The sequence below is a fragment of the Miscanthus floridulus genome, chromosome 5, assembly GCF_019320115.1.
Source record: "Miscanthus floridulus cultivar M001 chromosome 5, ASM1932011v1, whole genome shotgun sequence".
In the NCBI taxonomy this organism is placed as follows: Eukaryota; Viridiplantae; Streptophyta; class Magnoliopsida; order Poales; family Poaceae; genus Miscanthus; species Miscanthus floridulus.
The window spans coordinates 47,415,637-47,433,594 of NC_089584.1; positions in this window are offsets into that span (position 1 = coordinate 47,415,637).

Below are 17,958 nucleotides of genomic sequence, written 5' to 3' on the forward strand. Positions count from 1 at the left end.
AGACACCATAGGATCGTCCAGATCTCGTTGGTCGGGTCTTTAGAGCAAAACTACAAGAGCTGAAGGATAGGCTACTAAAAAAAGGATATCCTTGGAAAGCTTCGGGCACATATTTATGTTGTGGAGTTCTAGAAGAGGGGTCTGCCACATGCACATTTTTTGCTAATCATGGATAGGAAGTACAAGATCATGTGTCCAGAGCAGTATGATCGCCTCATCTTAGTTGAGCTCCCGAACAAGAAGAAGTACCTAGTCTTGTACAAGATGGTTACCAAACATATGATGCATGGTCCTTGCAAAGTGCTTAATCATGATTGTCCATGCATAAAGGGTCATGATTCATGCAAGAACTGTTACCCTAGCCTTTCTACGACATCATAGTACAGGGCAAGGATTCATATCCGGTTTACAGACGATGTGAAGATGGCCGAAAAAAAAAGTTTAGGACATGAGCTTGACAATAGATGGGTCATGCCTTACAACCCATATCTCCTCTGTCTGTTCAACTGCCACATCAATGTGGGAGCATCAAGGCAGTCAAGCATCTATTTAAGTACATCTATAAGGGACATGACCGGGCGTCTGTGGCTGTGAGAGAGGCTAACAAGGAGGATACTATAAGGGAACGTTGATGAGATCAAGCAGTATAGAGATGCTAGATGGGTAACCCCCTCAGAAGCCTTATGGAGGATATATGTGTTTGATTTGAGTGATAGGTACCCTACTATTTTGTCCTTGCAACTACATCTTCCAGACATGCACATGGTGTCGTTTCACCGGAGCCAGGGGATTCGACGAGTGCTTGATCATCTAGGTGTTGACAAGTCAATGCTTACAGCGTACTTTGAGAAGAACATGATAGATGAAATAGCTTGAGGCATATTGTACTGGGACTTTCTCGAGTTCTATACATGGCAAGCATAAGGCAAAGTTTGGCAAAATAGGGTATGTCATGATACATTATGATAGATTGGAAGAATCGTGTTTGCCAATCCAGCTGAGGGGGAGCGTTACTATCTTAGGGTTCTCCTGAACCATGTGGCAGGTGCAACCTCCTTTGAGTGTCTAAGGACCATGGATAGCAAACTCCTACCAACCTTTCATGAAGTTGTAGAAAGAAGGGGCCTAATCAAAGAGGACAACACGCTGAACGAGAGTCTCGCTGAGGCAACCGGGTGGATGATGCCATATGCACTACAAAGGCTTTTTGCAACAATATTGGTATTTTGTGAGCCTAGTGATGTGTTTAGACTATGGGAGAAACACAAGGAGGCAATGTCAGAGGACTATAGGCGCAATAATCAATCCACCTTCATGGTGGAGCAGATGGTCCTCATAGATATTTGAAAATTGCTACAATCAATGCAGAAGGATATAAAGATGTACCCACTTCCTAATATCAATGACACATATGATGCCTCTCGTGATATTCCTAGAGAGATTTTTGAGGAGGCTAGCATTGAGGCTAACGAGGATGATGTGGCTCTTTCACACACCCATAATGAGGAGCAGCAGGCTACATATGATGAGATTATGTCCTCGGTTGATACCAAGGACGGGGGTCTCTTCTTTGTGGATAGTCCTGGTGGGACTAGAAAGACTTATCTGTACATAGCACTTCTCACTACTATATGTAGTCAAAAAAAGATTGTTGTAGCAACAGCTGCATCTGGTGTCGTAGCCTCAATAATGTCTGGTGGCAGAACCGCCCACTCACGCTTCAAGATTCCCCTCACCATTGATAATGGGGCCTTTTGCACCTTCACAAAATAGAGTGGTACTACCAAAGTGTTTCGAGCATCATCTCACATTATTATGAGGCTAGCATGACAAAGGGGCAGTCTATCGAGGCACTGGACAACAGTCTCCGTGATATAATGGATCGACTAGAGCTATCATTCAGAGGGAAGACCGTAGTGTTTGGTGGAGATTTTAGATAGGTTCTTTCTGTTGTTCGGAGGGGGTCAAGGGCTTAGGTGGTTGGTGCCTCACTATGGATGTCATACCTTTGGGATTCCATGCGACACCTAAAACTGGTGCGTAACATGAGGGCAAAGAGCGATCCATGGTTTGTAGAATACTTGTTGCGTGTCAGTGGAGGATCTGAGGAGGCGACTGATGATGATGAAATCCATCTTCCTCATGATATATGCATACCACACACTGGGGAAGATAATGACCTTGATACTCTAATTGACTGCATATTCCCTAACCTCAATGCAAATATGTCAAGCAAAGATTATATCATCTCTTGAGCGATATTATCTACACAGAACGACTGGGTTGATATGATTAATATGAAGATGATAGGTCAATTCCACAGGGATGAGATGGTGTACCATAGCTTTGACCATGCGGTGGATGATCCGCACAACTACTACCCTGAGGAATTCCTTAACACTTTGACACCCAATGGTCTACCTCCACATGTGTTGAAGCTGAAGATTGGTTCTCCAGTCATATTGCTTAGGAACATTGACCCTATGAATGGACTTTGTAATGGTACTAGGCTTATCATATGGGGGTTCCAAAAGAATACCATAGACATAGAAATTGTATTGGGACAACACGCTGGAAAGAAGGTTTTTCTGCCTTGCATACCCTTATGCCCATCCGACGATGAGATGTTCCCTTTCCAATTTAAGCGAAAGCAGTCCCCTATTCAGCTTAGCTTCGCGATGACCGTTAACAAGGTGTAGGGGCAAACTATCCCTAATGCCAGGGTATACTTGCTGAAATCAGTGTTCTCACATGGCCAATTGTATGTGGCGCTATCAAGAGCTACGGCAAGATCGAATATTAGGATCCTAGTTGTGCCGGCTGCTGAGAAGGACATGAATAAGGGGAAAGGGAAACGAAAGGGGAAGAAGAAACCAACAAAGGATATATTCACAAAGAATATCATATATAAAGAGGTTTTAACTCCATGAAAGAGGTAATGCATCATACATAGATACATATTTTTTAGGATATCGATAGACTTTAACATTAAAAATTAACAAACAACTTATATGCAGGATAATTCTAACTACAACTTGAGCCATTTGCATGCTTCAGCTACAAGAAGCTAGAAGTCGTATCTTGGACTTGAAAATCTTTTGGATCATCTTTGATTAGTGACCAGCTACAGTTTGGTGTCCATGCAAAGCACTTTCTCCTGGTCGAACTATTAAAAGATCATATTCTTAATTGTACATTAAATTGTAAAACATGTATTGTGAAACACAAACTTGTTATGATTAAGGTGAATGCTCATGTGTACGAAATGACTTCGTGATTAAACTATTGACATACAAGGAAATTCAAGACAAAGTTTAATTCATAAAGAAGTGCAAGCTTATCTTTCGTGTATCGTAGGCATGAAGTGATAAAATAGGTTCGTACATTATGAACAATTGAAGTTGATGTTTTAGTTTTGAAATCAAATTTAGAGTTATATTTTAACTATCTATCTTTCTTGAACGCTTATGTAATATTGATTGAAACATTATGATTGTAATATTTATTTTAGGTAACAATATAACACACGCTCGTACATATCATGGAATTATATGTTCCCATTGTAACGCACGGGCATCTCTACTATAATGGACCAATCAAAATTATACTAGGTCCCTCCGAAAAATGCCCCCCGCTGAGAGCTTCCAACCATTATGTACCCAGGAAAATGCACATAGGAATTCATCTCCATTAAAATCAAGAGCTAATAAAACACCTAAATCAAATCTAATGGCCACGATTCGATGTGGGATGCCAGGCTTCTCATGCATCCACACCCCGCACGCCGATGCCATGCCCTCGCTCCTCCCTGCATCCCACATGCCCCTCCCTCTCCCACAGACATGGCTCCTCCAGCCCCCACGCTCATGCGACTCGTCACTCTCCTCTCCCACCAGGCCGTCGGCTGCTAGGAACCGTGGCAACCAAAGCCACCCAATGCGGCCAGAGACAAGAAGAAGTCCTTGCTACCGGCCACGAATGCTTCAACGGCATCTGCTCCTCCGCCGTCGTCGGCGGTGGCTAGGGTTAGGGTTTTGGGCAACAAGGAGCAGGCCTCCGAATCAGGTGGTGGCAGGCCCGGTCACGGCGTGGACAAACAATCCATGGGTAGCCCTGAGCGCTAGGGCCGTTGGCTGCTAGACCGAGCAACAGAGCTGCGGGCGTCACTGCATCGCGTGGGCTCAGCGCTGCTGGGCTAGATGGATGCACTTTGGCCAGTCGTAGGCTTGCTTGCCTGCTCTTCCTCCTCTCTGACTGCCCCTAGAAAAATCTCACCATTCGAGATGCCTAGTGCCATGGTCAAGAAGGTCCGTGCGGAGTTGCAGCTCGAGGGACAGGGCACCATGGTCCTGACACCGGTAGGTAAGTAAAAGCCAGCCAAGTCCCAATTTCATTTCTGCCGATCCTCAATCGGGCATTGACTTCTCCTCGATACCTTGAGCATGCAGGGATGAGCTCAAGAACCTGGACTCGGTTCCTCCTGCTCAGTGAGTTCTCAGGTACGCGGAGAGGAACATCAACTTGTTTTTGCCCAAAATTCCAGTCTTTGCAAATTAAATGCTTGGATCATTAGAATCTTTGACTTGGCTCTAAATATTGCTCACCCTCTCTATTGATTCGTCTTGCATTCCCAAAGCCTGCTTGTTTCCCTGACCACCCCCAAAAGGGATTCGAGACGCCCGCAAGCTGTTCCTTAAAATGTCCACTTCTGAATATTTTCTATAGCGGATTCTTGGCTTTTGCCTCTATCAATCAAGCTTCCTGTATTAGCTGGTCCAACTCATGTGTTCATTTATCATGTACTCATTTAAGATCTTGACTCAGACTGATTTACATTGGGTTCTCCTTGTGGTTTAGAATTTTAGTTTTTCCTCCTTTTTTAGTAGCATCCCTATGGTGAAGATCCAGGAGCTACATCTTCTCAGAGGCGTGTAGAATGGTGTGGCCTATGAAGATTTGTTTAATTATAGTTGACTGAACAATCTCTATCGTTGGTTAATACAATCTCTAAGTTCTAATGAACTAATCTAGCAGCAGCCGTAATACTCCTAGAAAATTGACATGTATAATGTTTTTTCTTATCTAAAACAATTATATTGCCTTTTTCTACAATGTAATTTGGTTGTTTTAGTATGCATATATTTCAGTTTTAGTATGTATATACCTGAATGTTGTTTTTGTGGATTATTCGTTAAAAGTACCATTCACACGCATCCTATACACCTGTATAATTGTGAGAAACTGCAAATATACAAAAGCTTATCTAGAGGTCCACGCAATTGCTATGGCAAAATAGGTGGATCAGTGGCATATAGACTTCAGTATCTTTAGATATTCTTGCTTGAATATTTTGAATTTTTTTCTCTTCAGGATTTTTCACCGACTGATTGAACATGTGTGTGCGCTATTGGAATTCCATTCAGCGTGTTGAGAAGTCCCCAGTGGTCTGAAATGGTAATAGCCATAAACAGAGCACCTATGGGATACAAATGGCCATCAGGTGAGAAGGCAAGAACGACTCTTCTAGATGCATGCAAGAGAAACATGGAGCAGGACCTAGTGCGAGTTACAAATACATGGTACGCAGTGATTTTATACTTTGTCATCTTCTTTTCATTACAAGTAAATAATTATAGAAGCTAAAAACTATTTTTCTTTCAATCTTTAAAAATTTTGAATTATGTTTTCCTAGGTCCATAAACATATTTTTTATTTACCATGGGTAGTGCGTAATGTGAATATCTCTACTATAATGGACCAGTCAAAATTATACTAGGTCCCCCATGAAAACATCCTCCGCTGGGAGCCTCCAACCATTACGCACCCAGAAAAATACACACACAAATCCAGCACCATTAAAATCAAGGGTTAATCAAACACAACCAAATCCAATGGCCATAATTCGATGTGGGATGCCAGGCTTCTCACCCCACATTCTCACCCCCGCACCCTGCTCACACTTCAATATAGCAATTCGGATGGCTGCAAAGAACAAATTCTTGTTGATGAAAAATCAAAAACAAAAATACCACTTTATGGATCTCCAGTTTGCTATAAGTTCATCTAATTCTTAATTCGATAATTAATCAAATACTTATAAATTTTGCAAAATCAACGGTCCATAACCTAGTTTAGACGAGATCCGCGATGTTGTGGCAAACTAGACCACAAGAAACTGGCAAAAGTGCTCGAGTGCTGGCTTGACATAGAATACAAAATTAAAGATTGTAGCAATGTAAGATATATTCAGTGTACTCCTTTATACTTTATTTATATATATTATACTTTTTTAAACACTTATATTCTATGTCTATGTTTTTAGATTCTACTACCATGTTATCGAGATGGACTATATACTTTATTCATAATGGACAGGCAAAAGAAAATTGTGCACATTATAGATCCACTCCCAGATGATGTATGTTACAAGGGTTATGATCAAATCATGTCACATATAGCTACATTTCATATTATTGCTAAAAGGTTCGGTCTCACTATGAAACTGATAAATTCTAAGTGGGGCGACAATATTTATTACTGGAAGCGAATATTCCCTGCATGTGTTACAAAAGTTCCAAAACATAAAGACCGGTAATCACCTATAATATGTTTCATCTTTCTTATTATCACAAAATAGTTATTTGATTTATGTACAATAAATCAAACAAATGCTCGTCTCCAGGAAATTAGGAGGCTTCCTTGTATACAATTTCATGAAGTCATGGGATGGTGTAAGATTGTCACCGATCAACACTGTAAGCATATATTCTCTAACTATATTCCGTACACTACATACAAAATTAATAACTTAACTTATTATATCTACCATGCACAGCTATCAAATACATAGAGGATGAAATTTTTGGGGGACATTCTTAAGAGCCATGCAAACGAATGTTTTGACAACTTTCCTGAAGATCTCCAAGTCATGATTAAGGACTTAGACAGAATGTAACTTAAATGGTTATATGAGAAAAAACTTTACTATGACTTCTTAGTTTCCTAGATTGTATACATGCTCAAAGATATTGTGTAAAAGTTGAACTATGGAAAAAAAACATTGGTTGTTTTCATGTGCGTCTCCAAGATAAATTCGTTGCGTTAGCACGGGCATTATACTAGTTTACCTAAGATGAAACTAGAATTGTCCCACCTGCTTTGGCCTGCCTCCCGCTGCCTGCTTTTAAAAATTTTGGCGTTCGACCCGACATAGCCTTCCTCCGCTCCTGCCTCCCTTGCCCCAAAGCCGCGGACGCCTTCCTCCCCGCCTGCCCCCTTGCCCCCGCCTCCTCGCACTCCCGTCTCGCCCAACCGCTGCCGCGCCACTGCGACGACTCCTCACCTGCTCCCTCGCCCTCCCATTTGTCACAGCCACCACGGACAAGCATCGTTGTGTACACGCCAGCTCAGCCGCGCCGCCCCACCGCGCCGCAACACACCCAATCATGCTCAGTCCACAGCTGAAGGACGATGATGAGCCGGCAACTGCCTCTTAGCCTCCTCCGATGGTGGCATAGGCGACGGCTACCTAGTACGCCAGTGAGGGCCCCGCTGCGATTCCCTCCGTGCCCCCACCGCTACTCCCTCGGCGCAGCCCTCCACGCCGCCCGAACGCCTTGCTCCGCGCCGCCTGGTCCCGTTGCCCTCGCTCACCTAGACTCTCTCTGGCTGCCACCCCTGAAACTTCCCCGTCCTGTCGTCTGGAATCTGACAGCTGCCCCGCCCCATTGGCTCCCTCACGTGCAGAGAAGCTAGACGAAATTATCCCAGAGAGCTAAATCTCCGCCATCTTTGGCTTTGTATATAGAGTTTTAAATTAATGCCGTTCTGCTTCTTTTCGTTATTGTTTCTCTCTCTCTTTAGGCCAAATAAACTCACCTCCATTATAAATAATAATGCAAGCAAACATCCTGCCAGTTTTAGGTTAAAAGATTATTCAATTTGAATTTCCTACTTTCCTATAGCCTGCAGTCCTGCACATGTCCCGGCACGAGCAACGACTAGCCACTTGCACGCCCGGCGCTCTGTCTGTGCAGCACTGGCTAAAGGCTGATCGTCTCTTCTTTACGTAGGAGCCCGGGAATGGGGTGGTCGGGCCTTGGGACCGCCCCTGTGGGTATACGAACTAAAAATGGCAGCGGATCGAGTTTGGTGCGGATATCCGCGGGTTTCGGGTTCTCGGGTCTCGGTTTTGGTGACTGTTTTTTGCCCACGGATTTGCGGGTTCGGATACCCGAAACTCTGTGGGTTTGGGGCGGACTCTATTTTTCACCCGTGGATACTCCATCAGGGCCCCAAATATGTAGCCCACTAAAAGCCCAGCTAAGAAACCCTAGTATATATTGCCTGAAATAGGAACCCTCACCCCTCAGACCCTCATCCGTAGCCGTAGGACCATAGCCGGTGTTCGCGTCGCGCGAGTACGCGAGTCCGTAGACCGCAGCCGGCGTCGCGCGACTGTGAGAGACCGCGAGTCCGTGAGTCCGTGTCTCCGCGATTGGCCACTGGCGAGTCCACCGTCCATGACCGCGAGTGTGACCGTGGGACCACTGGACGTTGGTCGCCTAGACCGCGGCAGTGCGGCACCGGCGCACGATGGCGGTCTTGACCTGCATAGCGGCGGGCGGTCGCACGCCCGCTCCCACCCGGCGCCCCGAGCTAGTGAGCCCTCGACGAGAGCCCTCACCGGCCTTGCCGCCTCATTAGTCTGCGACCCTAGTCCGCGTCTTCGCTGACCTTGCCAGCCTCACCGACCTTCCAAGTTCCAACCTCGCCGGTGAATCCAACAGGCCAGGTACGACGGCACATCCCTCCCCTAGATCTTAAGCTGTTGTATGTTCCATTTTCTCAATCTTGTCTTGTGACCATGTAATAATGTATGTTCCTTTTTCATTTGTCAGGAAGGGTGAGCAATGTTGACTCCTAGTGATACAAGTGGATCTCAAGCTGCTGTTGTATCTCAATCTGTGGGTTCTTGTCCTCCAAGGCGTCCTCGTCTTACATCCGAGTCAGCAACACCGCCTGCCGTAGCCGGTTCAGCAGCACCGATAACTGATTCTGCAACTGTAGGTAACACTGATGTGGTAGAGGTAGAAGATAATGTCCCTGTTGGTAGTAAGAGGAAGCTAAGATCTGAAGTATGGAAAGACTTTGATTTGATTAATGTAAAAGGGGTTTGGAAAGCAAGATGCATATGGTGTAAGAGAGATTTAGGTGGGGAAACAAGAAATGGTACAACTCATTTGAAGAATTACATAGCCATATGTCAGGATAGAGCTTGTAGAAAGGGTTTAACACAGTCTTCTCTTAAATTATCTACAAACCCAAAGGATGGCTCAGTCACATTAGAGAAGTATGTGTTTGATCAAGATGTTGCTAGGAAAGAATTAGCTTTAATGATCATTGTCCATGAGTATCCTCTTTCCATGGTGGACCACACTGGATTTAAAAAGTTTTGTGCTGCATTGCAACCAGCATTCAAGCTAGTGTCTAGAAACACAATCAGGAAGGATATCTTTGATATGTATCAAGTTCAAAAGCAATCCATGGTGAATTATATCAAGAAATTGAGTTCTCGTGTTGCTGTTACTACGGACTTGTGGACAACAAACCACCAGAGGAAAGGTTACATGGCAGTTACAGCCCATTTTCTTGATGATAATTGGAAGCTAAAAAGTTTTCTTATTAGGTAACAATAAATTGCATCATTTTGTGTCCAGTACAATCACTTAACATGCATTTTGCCTATAGAGACCAATCTGTCCAGCACAATCACTTAACATATTTTATTGTTGTAGGTTTATTTATGTTCCAGCACCACATACAGTAGAGGTTATAGCAGAGGTTCTTCATGAAGTTCTCCTAGATTGGCATATTGAGAGGAATCTGTCCACTATAACTCTTGACAATTGTAGTGTCAATGATAACCTCATGAAGACTGTGATCGGCACCGATGGTGATGACCTTTCTAAGAATAAGGCTGCTATAGAAGGCAAGTTACCACTCCGCTCTTGTATGTTGAAGGGAAAATTAATTCATATGCGTTGTGCTGCACATATTTTAAATTTGATTGTAAAAGATGGAATGAGTGTCATGGAGAAGGGAATTGATAAAGTGCGTGATAGTGTTGCATATTGGTCTGCAACTCCTAAAAGACATGAGAAGTTTGAGAAAATGACAGCACAAATGAAAGGAAAATATGAAAAAAGAATTGCTCTTAATTGCAAAACTAGATGGAACTCTACTTATACTATGCTTAACACTACACTACTTTACCAAGATGTTTTTGAGCTTCTTGCTTCTCGTGCTCCATGTGTTCCATCTGCAGAAGATTAGAAGTTTGCTAGAGAGCTTTGTGATAGGTTGAAGATGTTCTATGATGTAACTGAGGTACTATCAGGCACTAAATATGTGACAGCCAACCTTTTCTTTCCCAAAATATGCAATATTTTTATGGCAATTAGGAAGTGGCTAAGCAGTGATATTCCTAAGATAGAAGAAATGTCTATTAAAATGAAAGAGAAATTCAACAAGTATTGGTCAGATGTGCATGGTTTGATGGTTGTTGCTGCTGTCCTGGATCCTAGGTTTAAATTACATATGTTGAATGCTCTTTTTCATAAAATTCATGGGTCAGAAAGTGTAGCTGTGGAATCTTCCAACAAAGTGAAAGACTTGTTGTATAATTTGGTTTTGGAATATCAAGATACTGTTGAGGATGTTGCCACAATAGATGGTGCTGAAACTAGACCTAGAGCTCCTACTCTGAGGGACGATGAAGATTGGATGGACACTTTTGATGATTGGATGTCCAAAATACCAATTGTGACCTCCACTTATGTGCGAACATAGTTGAATTTGTGCTTGGAAGAGCCACTGCTGCCTAGGACACAAGATTTGGATATCATACAGTGGTGGCAAGTTGCAGGGCTCAAATACCCAACATTACGAAAAATTGCACGTGATGTTCTTGCTATTCCTATGACAACGGTGGTGTCGGTGTTTCGTACAAGCACCGGCAAGTAAATTTATAGTAATGCACGTTAGGCTCGGATGGTGCGCTAACGGACACAGGATTTATACTGGTTCGGGCGGAACGTCCCTACGTCCAGTTTGCTGCTGCTTGTGTTATTAGCACCGTGAATGGTCTGTAGTAAGGGGTATAAACTGTCGAGAGAGGGACTGGTCCCAAGTCTCTGATGGAAGGATTGAAAGGTGGTCAAGAGCTTCGTAGCTGCTTGAATGTGTGTATATGAGTGCGTTCTATTATTTTTCTCAGGTCCCCCCTTGATGGAGGGAGCGCATCCCCTTTTATAGATGAAGGGGCTAGCTTTATAAGGGTGAGGGCTCCAGGATGCGTACTCTACTTAGTCTTATGGCTCACGTCTACCTAGTCAGGTCCTCCATTTTGATGAGTGCAAAGGAAGATAAGTACTTACAATGTTGTCGATGTCTCTGTAGGATGTCAGGTTAGTCACAGAATGCTGCTCTGCGCAGGGTATGGGCTGTAGTACAGTGGTTTTGACTTATGAGCTTCCCCCAGCCTTGCTCCGCACGCCTTCTGGTTCCCATAATTCCTTGTTGGGAGAATGCGGGGTCGGGGTCTGGTGTAGCGCCGTGGCCAAGGCCTTCTGACTGGGAGGACCTGGGGGTCGGGAAGCGGGCGCCGCTCCCCTGGGTCCACAGCATGGTGACAGAATACCCGTCGTTCATGGACAAAGCAAATCCTTTCCTGGAGCATAGTGGTTGTCGTATATCTTCGTCGGGTTCTGTGTCTCAGAGCTGAAGGCGGCGCCTACAACTCTACAGGGCGAGGTGCATGCACCTGTAATGCCTTTTGGGTTCTGCGGTGCCTGGAAGGGTCTAAAGCATCAGTCCTGTCATTCCCTGGCAGTCCTTTTCCTGCCAGGGCGCAGGGTATGGTCCTTGGAGCCATGGTTGACCCGAACGTCTTGTCTCGTCCTGTACCCATCATTACGAGGGATAGATATCGATTAGGGCGAGGCTCGTTCTTGGCCGTCGGGTGAGACGGAGACCAATCCCTATCTCTTGGGCGACACTAACCCTACCCCTCTGGGATCGGGCGAGGCGGAATCCATCCCTCAGCCCTCGGGCGAGACCGAGCCTGCCCTAAAGGCGTCGGGCGAGACGGAGATTAACCTTGAGCCTTTGGGCGAGGCAGGGTTATCTCACAAAGGCATCGGGTGAGGCTGACCCCGTCCCTCCAGGATTGGGCGAGACGGAATTCATCCCTCAGCCCTCGGGCGAGACCGAGCCCGCCCTAAAGGCATCGGGCGAGACGGAGTTTTTCTCTCGGCCCTCGGGCGAGACCGAGCCCGTCCCAAAGGTGTCGGGCGAGGCGGAATAGAACTCCTGTCACTCGAACAAGGGATGACACGGCACCGTTATGCGTCCAAAAGTTTTTCACGTTCGGTGGTTATTGGTTCCACCTTCTGGGGTATCCTGGTATTAGGTCCTCGACAGTAGCCCCCGAGCCTCTAGGTGATTCAAGTAGAACCGCCTGGTGGGTGTTCTTGATTTTGTCGAAGTTACTTTGCCGGAGGGTGCGCGCGAGCGCACCCGATGGGTGTAGCCCCTAAGCCCCCGGGTGATTCGAGTAGAGTCGCCTGGGGGGTTGTATCGACCCCTTCGCGGGTAAGGCTGAAGGACTTAGTTTTTTATCAACTGGATGCTTTTTCGAGTGGGTCGTGGCATCCCGTTCACTAGGAACTGATTCGGGGCTGTCCTAACTGGTGTTTCTACCCTTGATTGCGGATCGTTCGTGGATCCCTTCTTAGTCGAGCCGGCCAGCGAGCTTCTAGGCCCTAGGTGGGCCAAAGAGAAAAGAAAAGGCCTTTGTGGCTTGTGTTTCCCCGGTGGGTAGAGAGTCTGGATTCACTTGGGGAAGGCAAACCGTCCGCCGAGATTTTTTGGGGTGAGAGGATAGGGACTGCGGGCGCGTGTCCCGCGACATGACGCGGTGGCGCGCGTGGCAGGCCTGGAGATCGAGGCGGATGGTTGCCCTTCTCGTGTCCATCGCCCCTTATAAAACCACGGGGTTCGCCCCCAGGGTTCCGTATTTCGCTCCCCTTCCTTTGCGTTCTGAAACCTCCGCCGCCAATCTTTCCAGCCTCTTGCGCCCGCATTGCCACCGTCGATCAACCTGCGTTCATGTTCCAGCCGCCGTCAAGCTCGCGCCTGCCCTTCCCCCCCCCCCACTGCTTTAATGGAGTTGTGGGGCAGATCAAGCATCACCTCCCGGCGTCTGGAGGGCCTCGTTCGCCATGGCCTTCTCTACCCACTGTCCGCCGTCCAGGAGTGGTTGCTTCCTGGCGACGAGGGTGAGCCGGTGCCGCCTGAAGGGTATGTCGTCTCTTTTGCCATCTTCCATGAGTGGGGATTCGGGGTACCCGCGCATAGATTCCTTCGGGGGCTATTAGATTACTATGAGGTAGAGCTGCAGCATCTAACTCCCAATGGGATTCAGCATATGGCAGTGTTTGTTGCCCTATGCAAGGGCTTCCTGGGGATCGATCCCCATTTTGATCTGTGGTGGTATTTCTTTAGCATTAGTCTGTCAAAGAGGAAGATTGGGGGGAAAGAAGTGAACACGCCGATGGGGTGTGCCAGCATTCATCTGTGCCATACCCGATCGAAGGGTTACCCATACATGCGTCTGGCGACATCCAACAAGGGATGGCATTCGCAATAGTTTTATGTTAGGGATGACGTGAGTGCCACCCTACCGAAGTACATCGGACGTCTTATTGTGGATGCTCTGGAGTCGTGGGGCTAGGGCGTCCAGTCCAAAGACAAGAAACACATTACTGACCTTCTTTCCGTTTTCCAAGCCCTGAAGGGCCGGGGTGTAAAGGGGACAGGGATCATCGGTGCCTACCATGATAGGAGGGTGGCACCCCTGATGGCGCATGTGCTTCCCCTGCATCAGATGATGCCCGGGATATCGTATGAGGGGACGGTGCTTGTTGATGAGGCGCTCCCTTACTCGGAAGTGGCGCAGCGCATCAAGGAGGCGACAGAACTGACGAAGGATTCCGCCGGCAGGGTCCTCGACATCATGTATCCGGTGCCTGGGCATCCTCCAATGCGGCCGAAGCCTGGGTTCTTCGAATTCGTAAGCCCTCTTCTCCTGCACTCTTTTCCTTCTCCTGAATCTCCCTTTTTTAATACTTGCTTTTGTAATGTTGGGGCTAGCCGGGGGGGCTAGTCTTCAAGGATAGTCCGGCTCCGCTACTAAAGGACAAGGTTGTGGTGGTGGCGAATTGACTCGCGGCCGAGCGGGACAAGAAAGCAAAGGAGGAGATGAAGAAGGTGAAACGACTGAAGCAGGAGGCACAGGATCGGGGAGAGGACGTGAGTAGTGAGGATGCAACGATGATGATGATGATGATGACGACGATGATGAGGTAGCCGTCGACGTGGATTGGGGTGTCCTGGAGGATGAGGAAACACTGACAAGTGGCCACCCACCCGTGTAGGGGCCCTTCCCTTTCCACGCAAAGGGAAGTGAATCGATGAGGTCAGTGGAGGCCGGCGAGTCTGCCGCTTCGCACGGCGTGCCGGTCGAGGATCGGTGGACGGGGGACGCCGGGCTTGCTGCCACCAACCCCGAGGCGATCGTGGAGGGGGGTGGCACCGGAGCCGCGCCCGGCTCTGATGCCACACCCTGTGAGGTGATGGAGGGGAGCAGCTCCGGTGCTGCGCCCCGTGAGACGATGGAGGGGAGCAGCTCTGGTGCTACACCCCGTGAGACGATGGAGGGGGACGGCTCCGGTGCCATGCCCAATGAGATGATGGAGGGGAACGACTCCGGCGCCACGCCCGACGAGATGAACCCCCCTGCCCCAGAGCAGGGGGTAGGCATGAAACGGTCCCATCCGGACGAGTCAGGGCAGGGATCTGGGGATCCGTCCCCAAAATGCTTCTGCCGGCCGAGGACGTCAACGTAAGCTCTTGACTCCTCTGTTTTCATCCTTTTTCCATTTTTATTTTGACTTAACGGTTATTACCTTTGTGTAGGTTCTTACGAACGGGTCACCCCCTAGGGCTGGCGCCCAAGAAGAGTCTCGCCCTTCAAGTGGGACAGACGGTGTCGCCTGGAGTCACCCCTGTTTTGGGCAGGAGTGGTGCCGATGTCGAGGCCGCGTTGGTCGAACCGATGGCGTCCATGGTGGCTCCCACGCCCGCGGAGGTTACTGAGCGAGCGGTCTCTTCCATGGTGGGCGTGGAACAGCCGGCCGAGGACCGCATACCACCGGTGAAGGTGATCATGACTGCGCCAAGCCAGGATCAGCCGGGCACGGTCGTGGTGGCACCCGAGGGCGTGGTGCAATCCACGCCGCCAGGCGCCCAGACGGAGGAGGGTCCAGCCGAAGGGTCCTCGAGTGCGGTAGTGGTGCCGCACAGGGTTAGGAGGGAGCCGCCACCGGCCCCTTTATCGGGAGGAAGCCGCTCCCCTGCGTGGGGGGAGCCACCGCTCCAGTGGATGGCCGCTCAGGACCCGTCGTCGGCTCTTTTCTCGCTCGATAATCATTCCGAGAGCACGGAGCGGGAGGGTCTTGACATCAGGATCTCGACCATGCTGAACGCCCTGGACCAGGCCAGAGGAGCCCTCCGAGAGATCGTTATCCCTACCACTCAGGTACTTTCTGGGCTTTCTTCTTTCTTTGTATGTTTTTGTGTTTTTGCATTTTTGATATCAGTCTTCTTCCTCCTCGGGTTCTTGTTGCTCGTAGCCAGAAAAATCCCAATTCCTCCATGAGCAGAAGGCAGAGCGGGATCGCCTCTCCGAGGAGGCCCGGCTGCGAGCAGACATGGCTGCCCAGCTTGCTACCATCTAGGAGCAGGAGGCCCAGGCGCGTCAGGATGCGGAGGAGGCGCATGGGATGTTCGAGGACCTATCAGCAAGGTCTAAGCTGGATGGAGAGGAGATTACCAGACTCCAAAAAGAGCGAGACGAGCTGCTGCAGAGGAATGCCGCGGCCAATGAGAAGGCCGGCGAAGTCCTGAAGGAGCTAGAGATGGAGCGTGACCTCCGGCGGGAGGCCGAGAGTAGGGCCGTGGCCCTCTAGCAGAAGGTGGACGAGGACATCGAGGTGGTCCGTTCTCTCCAGGCGGAGCTTGGTGATGCAGTGAAAGGAAGGTTGAGTGCTGAGAACGTCTCCACCAAGCTGGGGAAAGAGGCTGCCTATATGCGAAGGGCCCTCCAGGTTGAGAGCGATGAGCATGATCTTCTACAAGCTACGGTCGGGGTGGTCCTTAATGCCCTGAATGTGATGGAGCCAGTGGAGACCAGCCCGCTCGTGGCTCATGTCGGAGGTATCACAGCTCGGGTGGGCCAACTTGAGGAGAGTGCCTTTCACGCCAGGATTACCCAGGCCTTCACCGTCGCCCACACCCATTACGAGAAGGAAATAAACCTAAAGGTGATGAGCGAAGGCTTTCCGTCCACCTACGAGGATGAAGAACTAGAGGAAATGGAGAAGATGGTCGCTCCCCTTGCGAAGAACCTAGCAGACAATCTGAAAGAGATGGTTCTCCCTCCGTGGGAGTAATTAATCGAACAATTTTGAGAACAACTTATATGTAAAATGTGGACAAGTGTCGGTACTTTTTGAGTCTAGACGCCTTTCGTGCTTTTGCATCTTAATTTTGTTTTTTACGATCTTACCAATATGTTCCCCTGAATTATGCCGCTGATTATAATGTGAGGAGATCGTTCCGAAGGAAGAAGAGGAGGTAGTCGTACCTTAACAGCCCCCGAGTAAGGTCCGACCCCGCACTTGCTGGGGTTGGGTGTTACTGGAGATCAGAATTGCGGTTCTGGTGACAATGGATGTCATCACAATATTCCCCGCCCTGTCTTCCAACAGAAATCCCAACTGGGGACTCTATGGGCTCGGCAAGGTGGGGCCTTTGAACCTATGACCCTGTATTGTTTGGCCCGAGCCCCCGAGCCTTGTCAGGGTCTGATAGGGGTCGGCTGTTATTTGCGTGTTACCCCATCCTCGGTTTTCGCAATCAGAGGGGCTGAGTGAACGACACTTGCCTCGATGGCTTGAGTACCGTGCTCAATGAGCTCGCTAACGGGTACATTCGTGCGGAATCCGGGTCCATCATTTGCTGATGGGGTCGGTAGAGCCCTCTGGTGGCACTCCACAACTTCTTAACCCGCCTCCCGGCAGATGCCTGAGTCATTTGATAAGCTCAGGGGGGCCGGTGGCCTCTCCTCGATGGAGATTCTGTGGGTTTGGCTCGAGGTTAGAATCGAACGAGAGAAGGTCGAGACGTCCCGGTTCGCTTCTGAGCGAGGTCGAGCAGGGCCGCTGGGGCTCGTCTCGATTATCTCTCCCTGGCTCTATTCGGTGTGAGGCGGCCTCAAGCCCTTCGTGGGCCGACCTTCGAACCTCAGCCTGTGGTTGCCTATATCGAATGAGGCGACAGTCGTTTCGTGGTGCAGCATGAATCGTTGGGATGCAATGTTCTGCATATGTAATGTTTTGAATGCAAGATTTAATTGAAAATAAAGGCAGGGTCGGTAACGTTACCTTGGTGGTATGAGTGGCAGAAAAGCTCCTACCAGATGGGTCCAGGCCCTGACGTTTGCGATGAGGTTGGAATAACCTGCGTAAGAATTGCTATTCTTTGTTTTCGTGTCTCGGTGATGATCCGAGCCGTTCGATTAACTTGGGCAACCTGACAGCTCTTCCTCTGGGGGAGACTCTGTAGGCAGACCCCTCTGATCCCTTCTTTGAGAAGGCAGACGTCGAAACTAGAGACGCGAGGGGCGTTGAGTATGATTTTTCTGGTGAACAGAAACACCGTAGCTATCGGGGCGTAGGGTTTGCTAGTTCGTCTAGTTTTACTCAAAGCTTTGTGCCTGTATGTCGCGCCCTTAGTTTCAAGCGTACGGAGGGGTCGGGTGAAGAGGATGTCTAG